At 56.0% G+C, this 19,619-nt stretch overlaps 1 protein-coding gene across 11 annotated transcripts in view; it reads right to left on the minus strand.

Moving 5' to 3' along the window:
* The window catches only part of PCBP3 (poly(rC) binding protein 3), a 247,388-nt gene that overhangs the window by 79,932 nt on the left and 147,837 nt on the right, over positions 1-19,619 (minus strand). The window contains exon 1 of one of the 11 annotated variants that reach the window (XM_044250770.1): positions 6,884-6,954. The exons of the other annotated variants lie outside the window; for them this stretch is intronic. The gene's annotated coding sequence lies outside the window, so the exon portion shown is untranslated. Of the gene's footprint in view, positions 1-6,883; positions 6,955-19,619 lie in introns of those variants that run through there. 11 annotated transcript variants of the gene reach the window in all.

The raw sequence follows: 19,619 nt of genomic DNA on the forward strand, positions 1-19,619 counted from the left end.
CTACTTACTTGGGAAGGGAGGGAACTGGTCTGAAAGAAGGAGGAGCTGAGACTTTTCCGAATAGACTGCAATAGATTCTACTTTAGAATCATATAAATCTTTACATTATCAAAAATAAGAATTTTTTTTAATCCCTGAAATTAAAAAAAATCTAAGTATACACAAAGTTGGTGAAATAACTGCACAGGATGTGGCAACTAACCTTAAAACACGGGAACGTGGCTGGGTGTTCTCAGGGACACAGACAGCAGGGAAACGTCCTAACCTGCAGTAGTTATTCGTTGGCACCAATAATGTTCCAAACCCATTATACGGACATTTACGGTAAAACATGTAAGTAATAATGCTAACAAGACAAAAGAGAAACAAGTCCAAAACTTTAAAATTCTAAGTTAAAACCCTGTAATCCTGCATTTGATTTAGAACGATTTCTGTGAACTCACAATTTCCCCTTCTTTCCCCCTTAACTCTCTCCACTGAACTATGAAAAAGTGAGGACACTCCATTGCAATCAGCCTAATGCCCAGACTGGGGCCTCCGAACACTTCGGTGGATTCCAGGAAGTCTGGGAAAGCCCGAGAGGTGAGGCGGGAACGTGTTACACAAGAGTCGAAACCGTCAAGACTAGCGCGGCTACGTCCACACTGAAGCAATATACAGAGCGACGAGAGCCACGAGTGTCACAGTCACAAGGGAACAAATGCAGATATGAAACCCACAAATCAATAACAACGCTTTAAAAAGAAAGAAAGAAGAGCAGGCAGAGAAACAAAACTCACTGGACAATGGGAAAAAAAATACAAAGAAATAAACGTTTATCCCGCCTTTCTGGTAGGAACTGCATTTTAGGTAACCGCATAGCCCAGTGAGGAGGAAGTTACTCCATACGGAATAATCCCAATGAACACGCGAGAAAAGGCTTACACCACTGTCAGGTCACTGTTCGTCGGCCCCTGCTGGAAGAGCGGACCTAGGCGGCGGCGGTGAGCGGACACTAAAAACCCCGGGTGCACGGGGGGTGGTAAGCCCGGGACAGCCAGGGTCCGACGGACAGCCGGCGGGCCCACAGCCCAGGCGCCCATCTCCGGGGCCCGCACGCAGCCCTGCCCCACACAGCTCCAATGTCTGCTTGTCCGGAAAACACGACTCAGGTGAACAGGCCAGGTTCCAGGAAATGGGGAGGAGGGAGGAATGGCCGAATGACCTTGCAAGGAAGCAACCAGCCGAACCCAGGACGTGGGACAACCACACAGCCACCAGCAGGGAGAAGGCCAGGGGAAGGCGCTCGTGTGACACGCTCACAGCACAGCACCGACGGCCGGGCCCGCCACGCCGCTCCGGGGATTTCAACACGACGTCACGGGGCAGCCCAGATCCAAGGGCGGGGAACACCGACCCCAGTGGGAGGGCAGTGAGAGTCATGGCACAGGAGAAGCACGGGGGCTTGTGCGTGAAGGCCACACCACTGGGACAGTCCCCGTTGGGAGGGAGAGTGGGCAGAGCTGGAAGACGCCAGACAACCAGGCAGGACCGTGAAGGTCGCCCTCGGCTGGGAACGGACGGATGCAGGGTGCTGATTTGGGCGCAGCAACGCTTTTCAAGGTCACTCTGGTTCCTGGGAGGCTGTGGTTGGTCCCACGACCGAGGCAGGCAGGATGGAGGCCGACTCAGAGGGAGGGTGTCGGGTCAGATGACAAGGAGGGAGGAGGTATCAGGAGCGACTCTGCGGCTCCATGTGACGGCATCTCCCCCGGAGGGTGGCCAGCGCGAGCCCACCGGCTGGAAGAAGGCCGCTCCTGGGGCAGTGGTGGCCACGGCAGGACAGAGGAAGAGGCCGCTGCAGGCAGCACGGCAGCACTGCCCTGCCCTGCCCTCCCTTGCTCCTCTCAGGAACTCCCGCCAGCATCTGAACGATCAGACAGCTTTTTGTCTAATGAGGTCACTGTGCCTGTGGCCGAGGCTCTGTCTGTCACCCTGCTGTCCCGTTCCCATTGGACCGAAGTGCAAGGCCATCAGCTGGGGCCCATCCTCCCAGGGCTGCCCAGGACTGGCTCCCCACACACTGTCCCCTGCTGGGCAGCTGGGCTCAGGCCTACTGTCTAGGAGATAGTGACACACAGAGCCCGGAGCCCAAGTCCACTTCTCTGGCCTTGTTGGCAGCTGACACCATCCAGCCCGGCCAGAGCTGCCACAGGGGATCGTTGTTGCCCTGTCCGGTCCGGTCTGCCCGAGCTGGAGTTCAGGCCATGACCCGCTAGAGAGGCTGCTCACAGCCCCTGGTCTTTGTGGCTCCTGCGTCTGTCACCCACGAAGCCTGGCACAGTGCAGCGTGGCCAGACAGAGGGCCACCACATCCATAAGGTGCTCAGTGCCCCGTCTTTTTGGACTTGAGCCCAGTGACAGCGTCCCCGCCTCTGGTTTCTCAGATGCACATGGAATGAAAAGAGCTTCTCCAAGGTTCTCCTGGTTAGCAAGGGCCTGGCACCAGGACATGGAGGACACAGCCGGACACACCAGGACCCCCAGCCCAGAGTAAGAGGCCCACGGCTGGGCCTTCACGGCTTCCCTGTCTCGGGGCCCATGGCTTCCGGCCTCCTCAATCAGAGCCTCTGTGGGGGGACCAGGGGCAAGGGAGCTGTAATGGTCACCAACCACAAGAGCCAAGGACATGGGTCTGCCTCTGCACAGAGCGTGCTGACGGTCCTCCCTCCCTCTGCTGGTCTGACCACGTCCTGCTCAGCTGGGCCTTCTCTGCACATGGGCTTTACCCCCGGTGACCAGACAACATCTGTCTGACATGTGCTCACTGGTCCACATCGTCTGAATTGGTTTTCAACATTTAAAAATCAGATTTCATATTCAAATCTCATTTTATGACCTTAAACGGGAGCAAGGACTCAAGCCCCAGGAGCGGCGACCCTGCATCTACTGGCCAGGGAAGGTACAAGTGCTCCCATCCCACCGAGGCGATTTTCCGCTCAGGGACAGTGGCCAGCCTCTCCTAGGTCACTGAGCCCTGCTCTGCACAGCCCTCTGTCTCCACGTGTCACATCCACACTGAAGGCCACACACGCCGGGCTGTGGTTGTGAATCCTGGAGAGACAGACTCTGCTCCTGTAAGGAGGGGGGGCCCACCTCCCTCTCCCCTGGCTTATCTAGCAACTCAGGGCACTGGAGACCTGATGGTCTGCTTGAAAAAGCTGCCAGAGGCCAAAGTGAAAAGTAAAAACAAAGAAACAAAGTACTAAGCTTGGTACCATTTTTGTTAGACTCAGTCTGCCCACTAGATTCTCATCCTGTCCCTACAGCACTCGATGGCACCAAGGAAGCCACAGAGAGCTGGAGCGCCACGGCGCTCCTTGGGCTGTGACACGTGCCAGGGGTGCAGGCAGGGGTCTCCGTAAGGCTGAGGTGGTTAACCCCCCGGAACCACGGTGTGTCCAGCTGGTATAAGAAGATGTCACTCATGGTGAAAAACAGACTCTCAGAAAATTCTGCTTTGACTTCCACGTTACCAAGACCCACAGTCTGTATCCACAGAAAATTCTCTTACTTGCCTTAAATTAATTTTGTAAGCTGGAGAAACCAGGTAAGTTAAACTTACTAGTCAGTTCTGCCAAACTTCGTGAAATGAAACATGACAGCAGAATGTTTCCAGCCTTCCCTTCTCCAGAAACACCTAAGTGCACACCCCTCTCTCCCCTGAAGAGCGGGGCAGGTGGCACCCAGAGAGCTCGCCAGCCTCACGGGCCACGGGCCACACAACAGTTTAACAAGAGCCAAGAGCCCCAGAGGGCTGTGTGCACTCTGGAAAGGCAGAGCTGGGGCCTTCCCCCACGCTCTTCTAGCGGTGATGGGGATGTCTGTGGCTGGCTTTGCAGGGACGAGAACGAGGGTCACATGCTAGTGCACCCAGACTGTGGCACACAGTCCAAGACCCTGCGGGACGGGCCCAAACACGAGGGTGCCGTGCTGGGGGACGGACCCTGCAGGAGGGCGGGGCTCTGACAGTGGGGCCCACGGGACGAGAGATTTGTCACAGCAGCAAGCCCCAGCATCACCTGGACAGACTTCGTGGGGGGGGGGGTCCCTCTGTTCAGGGCTGGAGAGCAGCGCTCAGGGGCAGGAAGGTCTTTCTGTGAAGCTTCGAGGCTGGGACGGGGTTTGGGGCGGAGGACCTCACTCCCAGAAGGTCGCCGGCAGGGGGACAAATCGGACGGGGGACACTAGCTGAGAAAACCAGCCACTCATTAGTGGCTGGGAGGAGGGAACCCCAGGCGCGGGCTTCGGGACGGCAGCAGGGAGGGGCGGCTTCGGAGCCGAGAAGGCACGGAGCCACTTATTTCCGTACAACAGTGCCGGAAGCAGATGGTGATCACGCTCCTTCCATTCCCTTCCCTTCCAGAAAAGGCTAGTCACGGAACACTGCAGCGTCTCAATGTCAGCGGATAAAAGTTACTGTGACGCCACACTCCCATGTCAATTATCTTATTTTATTATAAATACGATTTACATAACTGTCAAAAGACAAGGACTTAATTACACAGGCAGGGGAGGAGCACATGGGCACCGAGGAGCCGCTCCTGCCCCGTCCTCCCCACGCTGTCCCCCGACTGACAGGCCCAGGCCTGCACCCACTTCCTCACAAACCCTTCCCCTGGCTGTGTTGTCTCCAAGAACACCTGCTCCAGCCTCCCTGTCCTCTCCACCCTACATTTGGCGCGACCTTGATGTTGCGAGCGACCTCGAAGCAGAGGGAGGAGGCTGCCTGGTGCTGCTGCGGAGGCCGTGGTAAAGCTGAGTGTTCCAGAACGTTCGAGGAGAGGAGGCACCCGGACTCTGCGTAAGCGCGGGGCTCTGCTGGGGCAGACCGATGAGCTGGCATTGCTCTGGGCACGGCTGGTGGGCCCAGGCCCGCAAGGTCCCCGCAGCCCGCTTTACACAGATGCTAGGAGGCTGTGGGTAGCGGGGACGGGCTGTCTGTCCCCACCGGAGAGATGATCTGCGCTTGGGGGAGTCGTGGGTCACAGCTGGGCTGCGGCACGTGCACATGCATGCCCGGAAACAGCCTGGGGATATGGAAGTCCCGGAGCTCTGGATGGTGCCTGGGGGCTGGAGCCACCCCTCCCCCCACCTGCAGAGAGGAGCCTCGTCTGGGAGCCCAGGGGACACGGCGCTGCCGGCAGACAGCAGACAAGCACCGGGAGGCAAGGCTGCAAAGCTCCTGCGAGACACACCTGAAGCCACAGCTGCGGAGCCTTGACTCAACCCCCGACCTAACCAGCGCTTCCCACGCCACGGAACTGTCTTCTCTGCTGGCGCTCGGGCCCAAAACATGGTTTCCTGCCACATCCAAAGACACGGCTCGGCTACCACGTCCCCACGTCCCAGCCGCTCTCCTCTGGGCCCCCAGCAGCCTTGCAGCCCAGCCCCCCAGCAGGCAGCACGAGGATCCCTCTTCTCCGCTCACCTGTCCCGCACCTCCAAACGCCCCCACTGCCCAAGGTCACTGCCAGCCCGGGGGAAAGGCATGAAGCGTGCGTTCTGGACGGATGAGAATGCAAGGAGATGAGGAATCACAGCACGAGCCCTGGGGCACCCCGATGGCACGGTGAGGCCACACCACGCCCCGGCAGGCCACGGCAGCCACGCGGCCGAGGAGCAGCAGACCTCCAGACCCTCTCTTCAGGGCCCACCTGACAGGCCCTGGGACCCTGGGACACAGGCAGGGGAGGAGCACCCAAGGGGTGTCCTGACCCAGGTCTTGGGCAGGGGGTGGAAGCTGTAGAAAGGTTGGGCCACTTCTTCCAACACCCGGAGGAAAGGCCAGAGTCAAGCAGGGCTCACGATGGTCAGCAGCCTCCCCAGAGTAACACCCGAAACGCCCCGCCCTGTCCCAGTGTTGGCAAGAGACACGTGCAGATGTCTTGCAGCCGACCGCCCCAGGCAGCCCCAGGACCTGCTCGGAGTTGGCGGGCTGGCCGCACACACAGTTCAGGGGCGGGGGAGAAAGGATGGGGGACGGACGACAGGCAGCTAAAGAAGGGTACGGTTTGCTCTACACTAAACTGACATCGGGCCTTCCGGTCAGAAGGCCCGGGTGGGCTCCGTGAAGCCTCCGTCCCCCGGCCGCAGAGTACTTCCTATCCCCCCGTGGCATGCTTGGCCATGCACCCGCTCTACCCAGCAAAGGTGAGCAAAGGTGGCACGTGGCACTTCTCTGTTGCAGTGACAAACATCCTAACGGTGCTTCTTTTGCACCGGGAAAGGGAGGGAGTAAATTGTTGTTGCGAGCAGAGTGGCAAACTGGCGGCTGTATTACGTCACTCCCACCCCCGAGAGAGGACTACGCTGGCCAAGCCCAGAGGTCAGGCCTGGCCGAGTAACGTGGCCTGCGGGAAGCAGTTTTACGGCCCGCGCACAGCGCTCCCGCTCTCCGCCTTCTGCTGGCGAGTAGGCAAAGGGTTAAGGCAGAGGCGGGGAGGGGCAGGGGCTCCTGACCAGGCTCTGAAACCATTCCTGGCTGCTGAGAAGGAGAGATAAGCAAAGACCAGAGCACCCGGCCCGATGCCAGGGAGTGTACTTCTCCGGCGGCTACGCTGCAATCCCCGAAAACGAGCCGACCTCAAAGCAGCCAAGCACTCGGGTTATCGACGGTCCCGCTCAAACCAAGGCGGCACCAGGACCTCGAGGCCACAAGCTTCCTGCTCCCGTTTTCAGTGAGAGACCGGCCCCAGAAACTCGGGGTGGCCTCCGTTGGGGCCCCTCACTCCAGAGAGCTGCTCCCTTCCTGCCCGCCCGCACCCTCACTTAATGCGCTGTCACGCCACCTGACCCTCTCGTGTCCATGACACAGAACCCTGCGCTCCCACAACACGCTTACCGGACAACGTTCCCAAGAGGCCGCACCACTAGCCTGGGAAGGGGTGACGTCAACACAGAAAGGGTCACATTGACCTAAATGCCTGAACATAAACTGCATTTCCAAGCCTCCAGGATCTGCGAATCCACTGCTGCTGCAGCTCAACCACGGCCCCGAAGGGTCCCCGCTGCGCTTCTCCGCGCCTCCCAGGCCAGCAGCGGGACCAGTGCAAGCCTGGGCCCAGCCTCCCCACCCGCCTGCTCAAATCCCTTCCTTTTCTGTGTTGGTATGAATCTGGTCATTTCCTTCATACTTTTCATTTTAAACTTTCTGGGCTGTTTATTTAAAGTGTCCCATAAAGAGCATGCATTAGACTTCAACACATTGAGATACAATGGATGCACATAAAATCGTACATATTTATACAATTTGAGGGTTTTTTTAAAGATTTTATTTATTTATTTCACAGACAGATCACAGGTAGGCAGAGAGGCAGGCAGAGAGAGAGGGGGAAGCAGGCTCCCCGCTGAGCAGAGAGCCCAATTTGGGGCTCGATCCCAGGACCCTGGGATCATGATCCGAGCTGAAGGCACAGGCTTTAACCCACTGAGCTACCCAGGTGCCCCTATATGATTTGAGTTTTTAAATTGTGTTTATTGTATTTTTCAGTTTTAAAATTTCAATTTGGCACCTCACCAGAGAAGACACACAGACGGCCAATGAGTAAAGCTGCCCCACGTCCCAGGTCGCGGGGGGATGAAACTCAAACAGCGGCGACTCCCCTGCACACCTCCGCGAGCGGCCACGGTCTGGCGAGGACGGGAGCGCCCGGAGCACCCGGTCACGGCTGCGGGGAAAGCAGGCGGTGCCGCCACCTCGGAAGGAGGTTTGGTGGTTTCTCCCAAGACGAAACCTGCTCTTCCCATCCGACCCGGCGACCGCACTCCCTGAGGTCCCCCCACGGCGGGCGGGAACACACGCCCCCACGGAAACCCGCACACGAGGGCGGCGGCGGCTCCGTGCACGAGAGGACATGAGCCATCCCGCCATGAGGGGACATTGGAGGGACCGTGAGTGCGTGTCACCGAGTGACAGGAGCCGGTCTGAGACGGCTGCGGCCCGTGTGACCCCAGCGACAGGACTCCCTGGCGAAGGCACCGTTGTGGGGCGGGTGACAGGCTGTGTTGCGGGGGCGGGGGGAGGAGGGACGAATGGGCGGGGCACGGCAGACGGGGAGGGCAGAGGACCCTGTGAGACCCCGCAGCGCTGGATGCCCGTCCCTACGCAGCCGTCCCAACGCACAGAACGCCCGCCCCGAGAGGGACCGTCCCGTCAACGACGGACTCTGGGCGATGACGACGTGTCCGTGTGGCTCAATCATGGGACCAGACGCACGACTCGGGTGCGGGATGCGGACAGTGGGGGAGGCTGTGCCCGTGTGGGGACAGTGGCTGTATGGGAAATCTCCGTGTTTCCCTGTGAATTTTACTGCGAACCTAAAAGTGCTCTGAAAACTGACTCTTAATAAAAATAACCCTCAATTTTGGATTTCTTACAACTCCTATTTCTTTGCTGAAACTTTCTAGTTTTTCATTTGTCTCAATTTTTGTAAGTGCCCATAAAGCACTTTTGTAAAGCTTCTTTAAAAGCCCTGTCAGGTCACTTTGCCATCGGTGTCACTCGGTGTCGGTGTCTGTTGCCCGTACGCATTCCGTTAGAGACCTGCCCGGTCCGTAGTGTGTGGGATGGTTTTCAGATGAAATCTGGACACTCTGATACTCTGTTGTGAAACTCTGCATTTCACCTAAATCTTGTGTTTGCTCTGAACTCCTCAGACACCATTCCATCAAGGAAAGGGTGGGGTGCTGCCTTGCTGGTTCCCCACTCGGCCTCCACTACTTCTGGGCAGGTAGGGGAGTATGGGGCCCACACTGACATGGCACCGGGGGTCTCAAAGAGCCCAGAGGGATGAAAGTCCGGGATCTGCCCCCAGCCTCTCTGACAGCAGCATGGTGAGGGCTAGGGTGCGCTCTTACAGTGTGGCAAGGGTAGAGGCCCTGTTTTGGGGGGGTATCTGGCCCGAGTAGAATGCTTCTTATCTAAAGGCCTTTATCTGGCCAGGCTGGTTTGCTCAGAGAGCGCGGGGTTTTATTTGGATTTTGTGTTTGTTTTGATCTTGGTCTGCACAGCACCCACGGGGGTTTTAGGTTTCGGACTTTTCCCAGACCAGTCAAGACCGTACAAGATGACAGGAAACCCCAGGGGACGCACCACCATTGCGTCCCTTGCTTCTGCTGTCGTCCGGCTGCTCTGCCTTTGCCTCTCCACCTTTTGGAGTGTTTGATGCCTGTTTTATAGAGTAAGGCCCAGGGCTCTGGCTGCGCTCGGCTCCTCGGTCCTCCAGGAGGAAGTCTGCTGGTCGGCCTTCTGTCCCTACAGGTCAGTTCGCACTTGTAGGACATCACAGAAACGAGACCTCAGCGTGTGGACCTGCACACGTGGGACGTGTGTAGCGGCACTAAGTGCGCCAAGCCCAGCCCTCTGCCAGCGGACTTCCTCATTTTCATTCTCCCTCTTTCATTAGATACTTTGTTTCAAGGTGATTTGGGAACAAGTGTATCCTTTTTTTTTTTTTTTAAGATTATTTATTTATTTGACAGAGATCACAAGCAGGCAGAGAGGCAGAGAGAGGAGGAAGCAGGCTCCCCGCTGAGCAAAGCCCCCGACGTGGGGCTCGATCCCAGGATCCCTGACCTGAGCAGAAGGCAGAGGCTTTAACCCACTGAGCCACCCAGGTGCCCCGGAACAAGTGTATCTTAATGCTAGTGGCTACAAGAAGGAAAAAACACACTCGAATCTACTTCCCTGCCAAGGTTAGACTGCAGCCTCCTCCGTGTGACGTGACAGATTCCACACACGACCCCATGTCCCACACCGACGCCCCTTCTGCTGGAACGGCCCCACTGCAGGGCCTGATGGAGGCTGGGGGCTGCCCCGACACCCCCTACCCCAGCTGCTTCAGCTGAGGCGCCTCAGATGAAGGGAGGTTGGCGGTCCAAGCCTCCCCTTCTCCCAGCCCCTACCATCTCAGACTTCTGTCTGAAACCAAAAAGAAAGGCAGACGTAAGGAATGGTCTGCACAAGCCCTGAGAAGTCAGAGCGGGCAGCCCTACTCCCTCATGGACCCCCAATCCTAGGGTCACTGGACTGCGGTCTCGTAGGGGGGCAGACTAGTCACCCTCCTTGCCCCTTCCAGAAGCCCCCAGCCCAAGACTGGCTGAGTGTTCAGGGCCTCAGGCCCTCCACAAGCACAGCAGCAGGGGAGTGAGGGTCAGTTCCCCTCCACGGCCTCCCCCATGACAGACCCGGGCCTGTCATCCACGGGTCCCCAAGAGCCTCTGAAACAGAGGAGCAGCCGCGCTCCAAAGCAGCCGGCCGTGTTGCACTGAACACGGCCACAACACGTCCGAGTCCGCACTCCGCAGCGACCTGTCCTGCTTCCACTAGGGAGTCACTGGGCCGCGCAGACTTCAGGGAGACCCACCGAAACCACACTGGTGAGAACCCTGAGCATGGCCCTGGCGTCGGGGTCTGTAAAAGCTGCCGGTGCCGTACTGCGCGGCCCAGTGAGCTGAGCCGGGGCTGCTCTCAGGGCCACGGGGCTGAGGACGGCTGCCTGGCCTCAGGGACACTTTCAGGCCCAGAGATGCCTTCTCTTCAGCTGCCCACCCGTGAAATGCGGGGCTTGGAGGTTTCAAGCACTTTCCCAGAAGAAGCACATTCTGTTCCAGTAAGATTGTGCTAAGGCCCAAACACTCAGAGCTTTACCAGTGGGGACAGTCTGCTCCCTTTCGATGGCCCCTAAGTCCCGCGCCGTCTTCTTGACGCACCCCCTACATGCCCAGGGTCATCTGTGTCCTTGCAAAAGCCCCAGTTTGGACAGAAGAGAAGGCCTTGGCACACGTGAACTGTCGAAGCAGCATTCCCACCTGGGTGGGCAGCCCCCGATACCCCAGAAAACCCCGCCACCCACGCCGGCTGCGGAGACGAAGTCCAGGCTGGCAGGCGAGGGCTCCCTGCTGCCCGTGGAAGCCGGGTCCCGCCGCACAACCCCCAGCCCCCATGATGCCTCGCTGCACATCAGCAAACCTGATTCGAAGAATCTGATCACGGGCATGTGGAACAGGACATGACGTGCCCTCCGCTTCCATGACTGAGCTGGAGAACTCTGGATGGGGCTTAGTGCCCTCAGATGCTCTCAGAGAACTCGAAGACTGTGGAGGAAAAAGGAAACGAGAGATCCAAAAAGCACAGCAAGAACTTGAGAGTTTTGAAACTCCAGATGCTCTGTAAACAGATTCGCAGCTAGATCAGTGCTCCCTGGAAATGCTGAAGTATTTGAGAGAAACAATGAGGGACGTGGGACTGGGGAAAGCTGGAGTGAGGCTTGGCAAATTATCTCCCCTGGAACAGTGACAAAACTAGACAAAAATGTCAAAAAATAACCATTTTAGGGTGCTAGAAACTAACCAACGGCATATAAACAACGGAGAAGCATTTCTTCCAGAAAACCTACGGCTCCTTGGACCCAATGGCCCAGGGACCCTTTCTGCCATGCATGCCGAGTGCAACCACTGGCCTGGCCTCGGTGGGGACAAGCTTGTCCACACCAGCCCAGTCCCCAGGAATTCAGTCTTAAAAAGAAAAACAAGAGCACTGAGCAGAGAGCTCACACTGTCGCGGAGACAGAGGTCACCATTTTTCAGTCAGCAGAAAACTTTACAGTGTGCAATGGAGTCCCCTCTACCAGACACTCCGACGCAGCTCACCGGCTCAGGCAGACAGCACCGGGGACCCTGGGCCTCAAGCAGCCGTGCTGACCTCTTCTCGTGCATGTGCGTAAACGTGCGTGTGTGCACGTGACGGACACGTAACTCAGGACCCGAAACCCATGGAGAGGCCGGATGCGGACTGCGCTCCCTGCTGGGCCGTGGCTGTTCGCAGACGAGACCCCCTAGGAGCGGGGACGAATCCCGTCACCTCCTGTCAGAGCATGTAGGGGGTGGGTCGCCAGAAAGGTGGTTCTTTTTGGTGAAAATGCTCTTTCGGTGTGTCAGCGGTAATCCAACAGAAGAAAATACAAAATAAAACAGGGTTTTCAAGGAGTACGTGCCCATGCATTTGGCTTTTACTCCGTCCACTCCTAAGCCCATGGACCACACTTGGGGCCTCTGCGGCCTGGCCCCAGCGGGGGGCTCGAGGGCGCACTTCGTCGTGTCAGTTCTGAGCAGGGCTTTGCCTCACAGCGACAGGAGCTAGAACGGGCGTCTGGCTTTGCCTCGAGCCTAACACCATGCCACCATATGTGGGGGCAGAGGTCAGTCAGTGGGGAGTACATTCGAACTTGAAATGCCAAAAATTATATAGCTTTGACCTTCAAAGAGCGAACAGAGAAAACCACGTACACGTTCGGGCTGGCCAGGAACAAGAGCCTGGTGGACTCTCGTGAGAAAAACCTGCGCTGGGACACGGAAGCACAGGGTGAGGAAAGAGCCCGAGCCCGCGGGGCTGGGGGTCTGGAGGCGCCGCCGCCGTCACTCCTGGCAGGCGGTCATCACACCCCCCTTGCCCAGGGGCGGCTGCGGGGCTGCCCGCTGCTTTGCCCAAGTCTGGCAGATCGCAGGGCCGAGGCGTCAGGCACTGCGGGTGCGGCCGGTGAAGAGCAGGGAGCGCCCTCTAGAAGGGGCTGCCAGAGGGGCCTGCGCTGCGGGAGGACGGCCGCCCCCCCAGCCAGGGCCTCTGTGAGGACACCAGCCGCGGTCCCAGCCCCGAGCCCAGCCGGACTGCCGCGGGACCTCACGAAGCGGTGCGGTGGTCGCTTCCTAAGGAGGCAACACTTGAGAGACTGCGGCTCCGTGCTCCGGGCACAGCGGCGCAGTGAGACCAGTGGAACCAGTCAAAGCCGGGCACACGCGGCGCAGGAGAGGGACCCGGCAGCAAGGGTCCTGGAAGCGGAGACCCCCTTTAACAACGGTGCTGGCACAGTGACTTTAAGACCAAAGAGTAAAGCATTAGAGACTGACTCTAATCTCACACACAAAAGCAATACAGATTCTAGCGGAAATTCAGAGTTTTAGTCCGTCCCTACGTGTGGCCGCACACAGTGACACCCTCCCAAGAGGACAGTGTGGGAGGGAGCAGGGAAGCCTGACACACACCACCTTGGCCAGTGGCTCAAGGTCAGCGTCGCCAGAGTGTGCATGCTGATGTGCCGGCCAGGGCACTTCACAGCCGCGGTCTTCCTGGAAGCAACTCGTCCCCCAGTCTCACTCATCCTGAGACAGACACCAGGGAAATCCCGATGGAGGCACAGTCTACAAAACCCCTGACCCTGTCCTCCTCCAAACCGCCAGGTCAAAAACAAGGACAGTCTAAGAAGCTGCCCGTGAAGACCCTACAGAGACTGACTAAATGCAGAACGGGTCCTGGACGGAGGAAGGACGTTCAGCAAAAACGGAAGGTCTGAAAGCAGACTTCAGTCGATGAGAACATCGCTTGGTTCATTACTTGTAGCCGATGGACCACGCCAACAGCCGTTAGTAACAGGGTGGGAAATCTCTGGGCTGGCATTTAAATTTTTCTGTACACCTAAAAAGGTTTGGAAGTCTATTTTTAAAATATATTTTCAACAAAACTTAAGGGCCAATAACCCAAGGAAACATTTGCAACACAGACTCCAGGAAAGAAACGGAAAGGCCTTTCGCTTGCGGAAACACCGCCTGTGGCAGAAACGCACCAACCTGCAGCGGGGCTGGGCAGGGCCGCCCGGTGCGCAGGACTCGGGCACGGGGCGGCTGTGTGCCAGCAGGACCTGAGAGGCCATCTCCTCGGAGCACCAGAGTCCCGTAGGCTGAAATGCCTCCCTGGGGCGTCAGTGTCCGTCCTGGGTCCCACGTCCCTATGCTCGGGCTTCTCACAAGATTCTGCACTTCCTCCCGGTGTGGCTGTTCGGGTTGATGATGCATTTTACCTCTTATTCTTCTGAGAAACAGCATCCCTCACTATTGTGCCTTGTTAGGTGGGGACGTGGGGACTTCGTGAGTGCAAACCTCTCCCACAGCCCTCCGGTCCGCACACAGCCTCTCCCTGGCCCATGTGGGGGACACTGCACTCCGGCAGCAAGGCCTGGGCGTGCGGAGGGCAGGGGCCTGGGGCTGCCCCCTCTTGCTGCAGGCGCGCCGCGTGCTCAGCAGACAGAGGATGGCAGGGGCGAGGAAGGGTTTCTTTGGTGCCCTTCCTGGGCCTTCCTGATGCCCTTCCAGGGAGGGAGGGACCCAAGTGCTGCCAGTCTTGCCACGGCAGGGACGTGGGGGGCAAGCTCCTGGACGTGACACCGAAGGCAGGCTCATTGGCAGGTTGGGCACTTGGCATGGCCACAGCCCGATCAGCCTGGCGAGAGGAACCTGTGCCTGTCTGCAGGTCACGTGGTCCTCAAGCCCACTGGGCATGGAGTGGGGAGCAGGGAAGGCTGACCGCCATCCATCGCAATGGTCAACGGCCTGCCTCAGGACGGAAAGGCCCTCTGACCAGCATTCACGTGGACCATCCCCAGGGGATGTCACACGCACCTCATCAATCTCCTGGTCACTAATTTTCTGACTGTTGTTTCCAAGACCTGATCTCCTAGCCCATGAGTCGGCCTATCTCCTGGGTCACTGTCAATTCGGGCCACTCTTTCTGAATACGTATTGACGGCACATCAACGACTCGGGTGAGGACCTGTTCAGGGCACGACTTCTCAGGGAGAATGTCCAGCCCATGCCGACAAACACACAGGGATGTCATGTGATGCACCATGACCATCCTACGCTTGTGTCGTGGGTTCACATCCCGGGGCCTGGCACTGAGGGGGCTGCCCTTTGAGTGGCAGCTTCATGAGACCTCCCCGGCCCCCACTTCCAGTAGCCCTGAGCCCCACCTCTTGTCTCGGTCAGCCCGAAGGCACGGAGATGGAAGCTCAAGGTCCCGGAGTGGGCCAGACGCGAGGAGGGCCATGCCGGCGGTGGCTCGCTCCTCCCCAGGCTCCTACGCACACTGCGCCTGTGCCTGTACGGGCCCCTGTGCCCATGCCAGCTCACCAGTACATTCGAAAGATAATCACGGCCGCCAGGCTTCTGGCTGGACGAGAAGAGGGCCTGCCTGGATGAGAGCTCTTTTTTCGGGACTGGTTCCATGGATGCTCTGCCCACTAAGTCAGGAAGTACCTGGTTAGTAAGGGACTGCCTTCAAGGTTTTTCTCATACGGGACAAAACCCCAGCCGTCCGGACCCCCATGAGACTGACGCCAAAGGCGCTGAAGCGGTCCGCTTGCCCCCAATCACAGTCCTCTGACTGAGCCTCTAGACTGGGGGTCATAAAGGACCTTTAAGGCTCGTGCCATGCATCACTCTACGGAAAGGACTGTCCACGCTACAGAAGAGAACCCCACGAAAGAGAGCCTTCACAGAAGTCTGGAAGGATTACACCAGTGAAGATGCCAGTGTCGTTCCAGAAAATCCGTGAAAAGCACGGAGCCTGAAACTCAAATTCCTACTGGAGGACACTGTGTCCAGACGTGCATGACTTGGGATCTCTGACAGAGACGATCAGGGAAGAAACCCAAGTGAGATGTGGACACGGCAAAAAAAGGTGAGGGGTGAAGGGTTTCAAGATCTGGGTCTAGAGCTAAGAGACACCAGCCCAGAGGGATGAACAGAAGACAACCTGATGCTGAGGAGAGTTCCCGGACCAGCGCCGACGACACGGAGGAAGACGTGGGCAGAAGCCACCAGGCCAGGAAACAAACTGGCCGGCGACAATGACAATCTGCCAGGCAGGTTCCATTACTCAACACTGCTTTGGACTTCTCTTATGACATGACACTCCTAGGACACGGGCACTGGGACTAATGTGAACAGCAGAGAGATTGGTGCCATACAGAGACAATCTTAGAGGAACGAAACAGCAGAAAAGTCGGCAACGACACCGTATTTCCATAAAGTTACACTGAGTGTGCGGCGTGTACCACCTCCCTTCCAGGTCCCCCTGCCCCAAGACAGCAGGACCCTCTGTCCCTCTCCTCCTCAGCCTGTCACCATGAGCACAACCAGGGTGAGGCCTTGCATGAGGCCCCACTTCTGCCTACTGGCTGGTGACTGACCTCGTGCCGTACAGGTCGCCACGTACCTGCTGCATGTCTGTGAGCGTCCTCGTGCGCAAACCTGTCCCTGGGACGCCAGGGAATGTCTGCGATGCTTCCATCACCGTCCCCAATCCCCTGAACACCCACCCAGCAGGACGTCGTGGGCAAGACTCATGGAAGCCTATCCCCTACACAGGCAGGACGCAAGACATAGCTAGCATAAAATTAACAATGCGCTGGTTTTCTTACTGTTAGAGAACTTCTTTTATAACTTGCTTTCAAAGAATTCCATGAAGGTGCAGTGCGCCTCTCTCTCCAACTGGAGAAATGCCCATCAGTCGATCATTACAGGTAAGCAGTTGTTTTAAAAAATTTAACAGGATTTCCAGTACTGTCTTACGGATATGGCTGTAACACTACGCCGTGGACATTTTACAGAGCTTGCTCATCAGTGTCTAGGCTAGGCTTCTGCGCTGCGAAGTACTGGTCACAGGAGGCTGATATAAAGCCATCAAAATGCTGATCACACCCGCACACACACCGGCAAACACCCATGAATATATCTGTGCGTGACCTCTCGGATTTGGTGTCTAGTGTTCGTGCCGCACATAACATCCAGAGTTTTGTATCACGTAAAACAATCCTGACGTAGGTATTGACAGCCAACTCATCTTGTAAACAGTCGGCATAAACTTACGGTATTGATAAATACAGTACAGCACTATAAGCGTATGTTTTCTTCCTGATGATTTCTTAATACCGTTTCCGTTTCCCTGCATTACCTCACCGTAAGAACACAGTAGACAACACACAATTAGTGTGAATCGACATCGGGAAGGCTTCCAGTCAAAAGAAGGCTGTTAGTAGGTAAGCTTTGTAGTCAAAACCTACATGTGTATTTTTGACTGTGTGTGTGTGGGGGGGTGCTAACCCTGAGTGTTCAAGGGTCAGCTGTACTTTCCATCCGGGGATCTTTTTAAAAAAATTTTTTGTTATTATATTCAATTAGCTGACATACATCATTAGTTTTTGGTGTAGTGTTCAACGACTCATTATTTGCACATAACGCTCAGTGCTCATCACCACACACGCCCACCTCCATACCCATCTCCGGGCTACCTCATCTTCCCATCCCCCTCGTTTCTGTCAGTCTCAGTTCGGTGCCTGCAGTCCAGAGGCTCTCATGGTTTTTCTTCCTCTCTGACTTCTTCCCATTCAGTTTCCCCCGCTTTCCCCCTATGATCCTACACGCTGTTCCTTATGTTCCATATATGAACGAAACCGTATGATAATTGTCTTTCTCTGTCTGATCTATATCCCTTAGCATAATCCCTTCTAGTTCATCCATGTCGATGCAGACGGTGGGTATTCACCCTTTCTGATGGAGGCATAATACTCCATTGTATATATGGACCACATCTTCCTTATCCATTCATCCGTTGAAGGGCATCCTGGCTCTTTCCAGTTTGGCTATTGTGGCCATTGCTGCTATGAACATTGGGGTACAGATGCCTCATCTTTTCACTGCATCTGTATCTTTGGGGTAAATACCCAGTAGTGCAATTGCAGGGTCGTAGGGAAGCTCTATTTTTAATTTCTTAAGGAATCTCCACACTGTTTTCCAGAGTGGCTGCACCAACTTACATTCCCACCAACAGTGTAGGAGGGTCCCCCTTTCTCCGCATCCTCTCCGACACACGTTGTTTCCTGTCTTGCTAATTCTGGCCATTCTAAGTGGGGTGAGGTGGTTTCTCAATGTGGTTTTGATTTGGATTTCCCTGATGGCCAGTGAGGTTGAACATTTTTTTCATGTGTCTATTAGCCATTTGTATGTCTTCATTGGAGAAGTGTCTGTTCATGTCTTCTGCCCATTTATTGACTGGGTTGTTTGTTTTTTGGGTGTTGAGATTTAGAAGTTCTTTATGGATCTTGGATATAGTCCTTTATCCATAATGTCATTTGCAAAGATCTTCTCCCATCCCATGGGTTGCCTCTTTGTTTTGTTGCCTGTTTCCTTTATTGTGCTGAAGCTTTTTATCTTGATGAAATCTGAAAAGTTCATTTCTGCTTTTGTTTCCCTTTCCTTTGGAGATACGTCTTAAAAGAAGTCACTGTGGTCAATGCCAATGTTCTTCTCTAGGATTTTGATGAATTCCTGCCTCACATTGAGGTCTCTCATCCATTTTGAGTTTATCTTTGTGTGCAGTGTCAACTGTAAATATCTGTGCCCCCAACATGGGAGCAGCCAACTACATAAGCCAACTATGAACCAAAATAAAGAATCATATTGATAATTAGTGGGAGACTTCAACACTCCACTCACAGCAATAAATAGGTCATCTAAGCAGAAGATCAACAAAGAAACAAGAGCTTTCAATGACACACTGGACCAGATGGACTTTGTAGATACACACAGAACATTCCATCCTAAAACAACAGACAACATTCTTTTTCTTTCTTTCTTTCTTTTTTAAGAAAACATTCTTCTTGAGTGAACATGGAACTTTCTCCAGAACAGACCATACAGTGGGTCATATATCAGGTCTCAACTGATACCAAAAGACTGAGATTACTTCCTGCATATTTTTAGACCACAATGCATTGAAACTGGAGCTTAACCACAAGGAAAATCTGGAAGGGAATTTGCTAAAGCATGAATGAGTCAACCAGGAGATTAAAGAGGAACTTAAATAGTTCATGCAAACCCATGAATATGAACACATGTAGGTTCAGAACCTATGGAATACTGCAAAGGTGGTCCTTAGAGGGAAGTACACAGCCATCCATGCCTCTCTCAAAAAATTAGAGAAATCCTAAATGCACAAGCTTACCTAAAGGATCTGGTGAAAGAACAGCAAATAAAGCCTAAACGAAGCAGAAGAAGAGAAATAATAAAGATGAGAGCAGAAGCTCATCTGGGTATCTTGAGAGCTGTTCGGTGGGAAGGAGCGGGTCTCGCGGAGCCACATCCTCACCACTGGGTGGCAGCAGAGCTCCATGGTCCCAGCGCAGAGCCTCGGAGAATGGGCTCCAGACCCTCCGAGACTGTGCAGCTGGGACCCACCCAGCCCCAGCCCATTAGTCTGATTCAAGGTTACGGGCACGGAGCCAGGCCCTCCCACTTGCCGCTGGTTTTCACGTGTGTTCAGGCTGCAAGGGCGGAGCGCAGTGGGTGCCGGGAAGACTGCACCGCCCACAGAACTGAACAGCTCCCACCAGTGCAGGGCACAGACTGGCCAGGCTCTGATTCACGCCTGCAAGGTCACCAAGAGTCCTGGAAGGACATGGTGTCTCTCCATCCTGATGACCAGCCACGCATGGCCAAGTGGTGTCCTGTCTGCAATAGGAGGGTCCTCAGAGCCCCGACGGCTCTCCCGGAGGAGCCGTGGAGGGAGGCACGGGCCGTGAGTGCCCGAGTCTCAGGGCTGGGGCTCACCCTCCACCCCTCGGCAGGCAGCTCGCTCAGTGCGGCTCTTCACCTGCAGCCCGAAGCTCACTCGGACGGGGAGCCCTCCCGCCCAGAGGAATCCACAGCTTCTCGACTCCTGTCAGAAAACAAAGTCCCCCGTGTCCCAA

This window comes from Neovison vison, chromosome 6 (genome assembly GCF_020171115.1).
Source record: "Neovison vison isolate M4711 chromosome 6, ASM_NN_V1, whole genome shotgun sequence".
NCBI classification, from domain to species: domain Eukaryota; kingdom Metazoa; phylum Chordata; class Mammalia; order Carnivora; family Mustelidae; genus Neogale; species Neogale vison.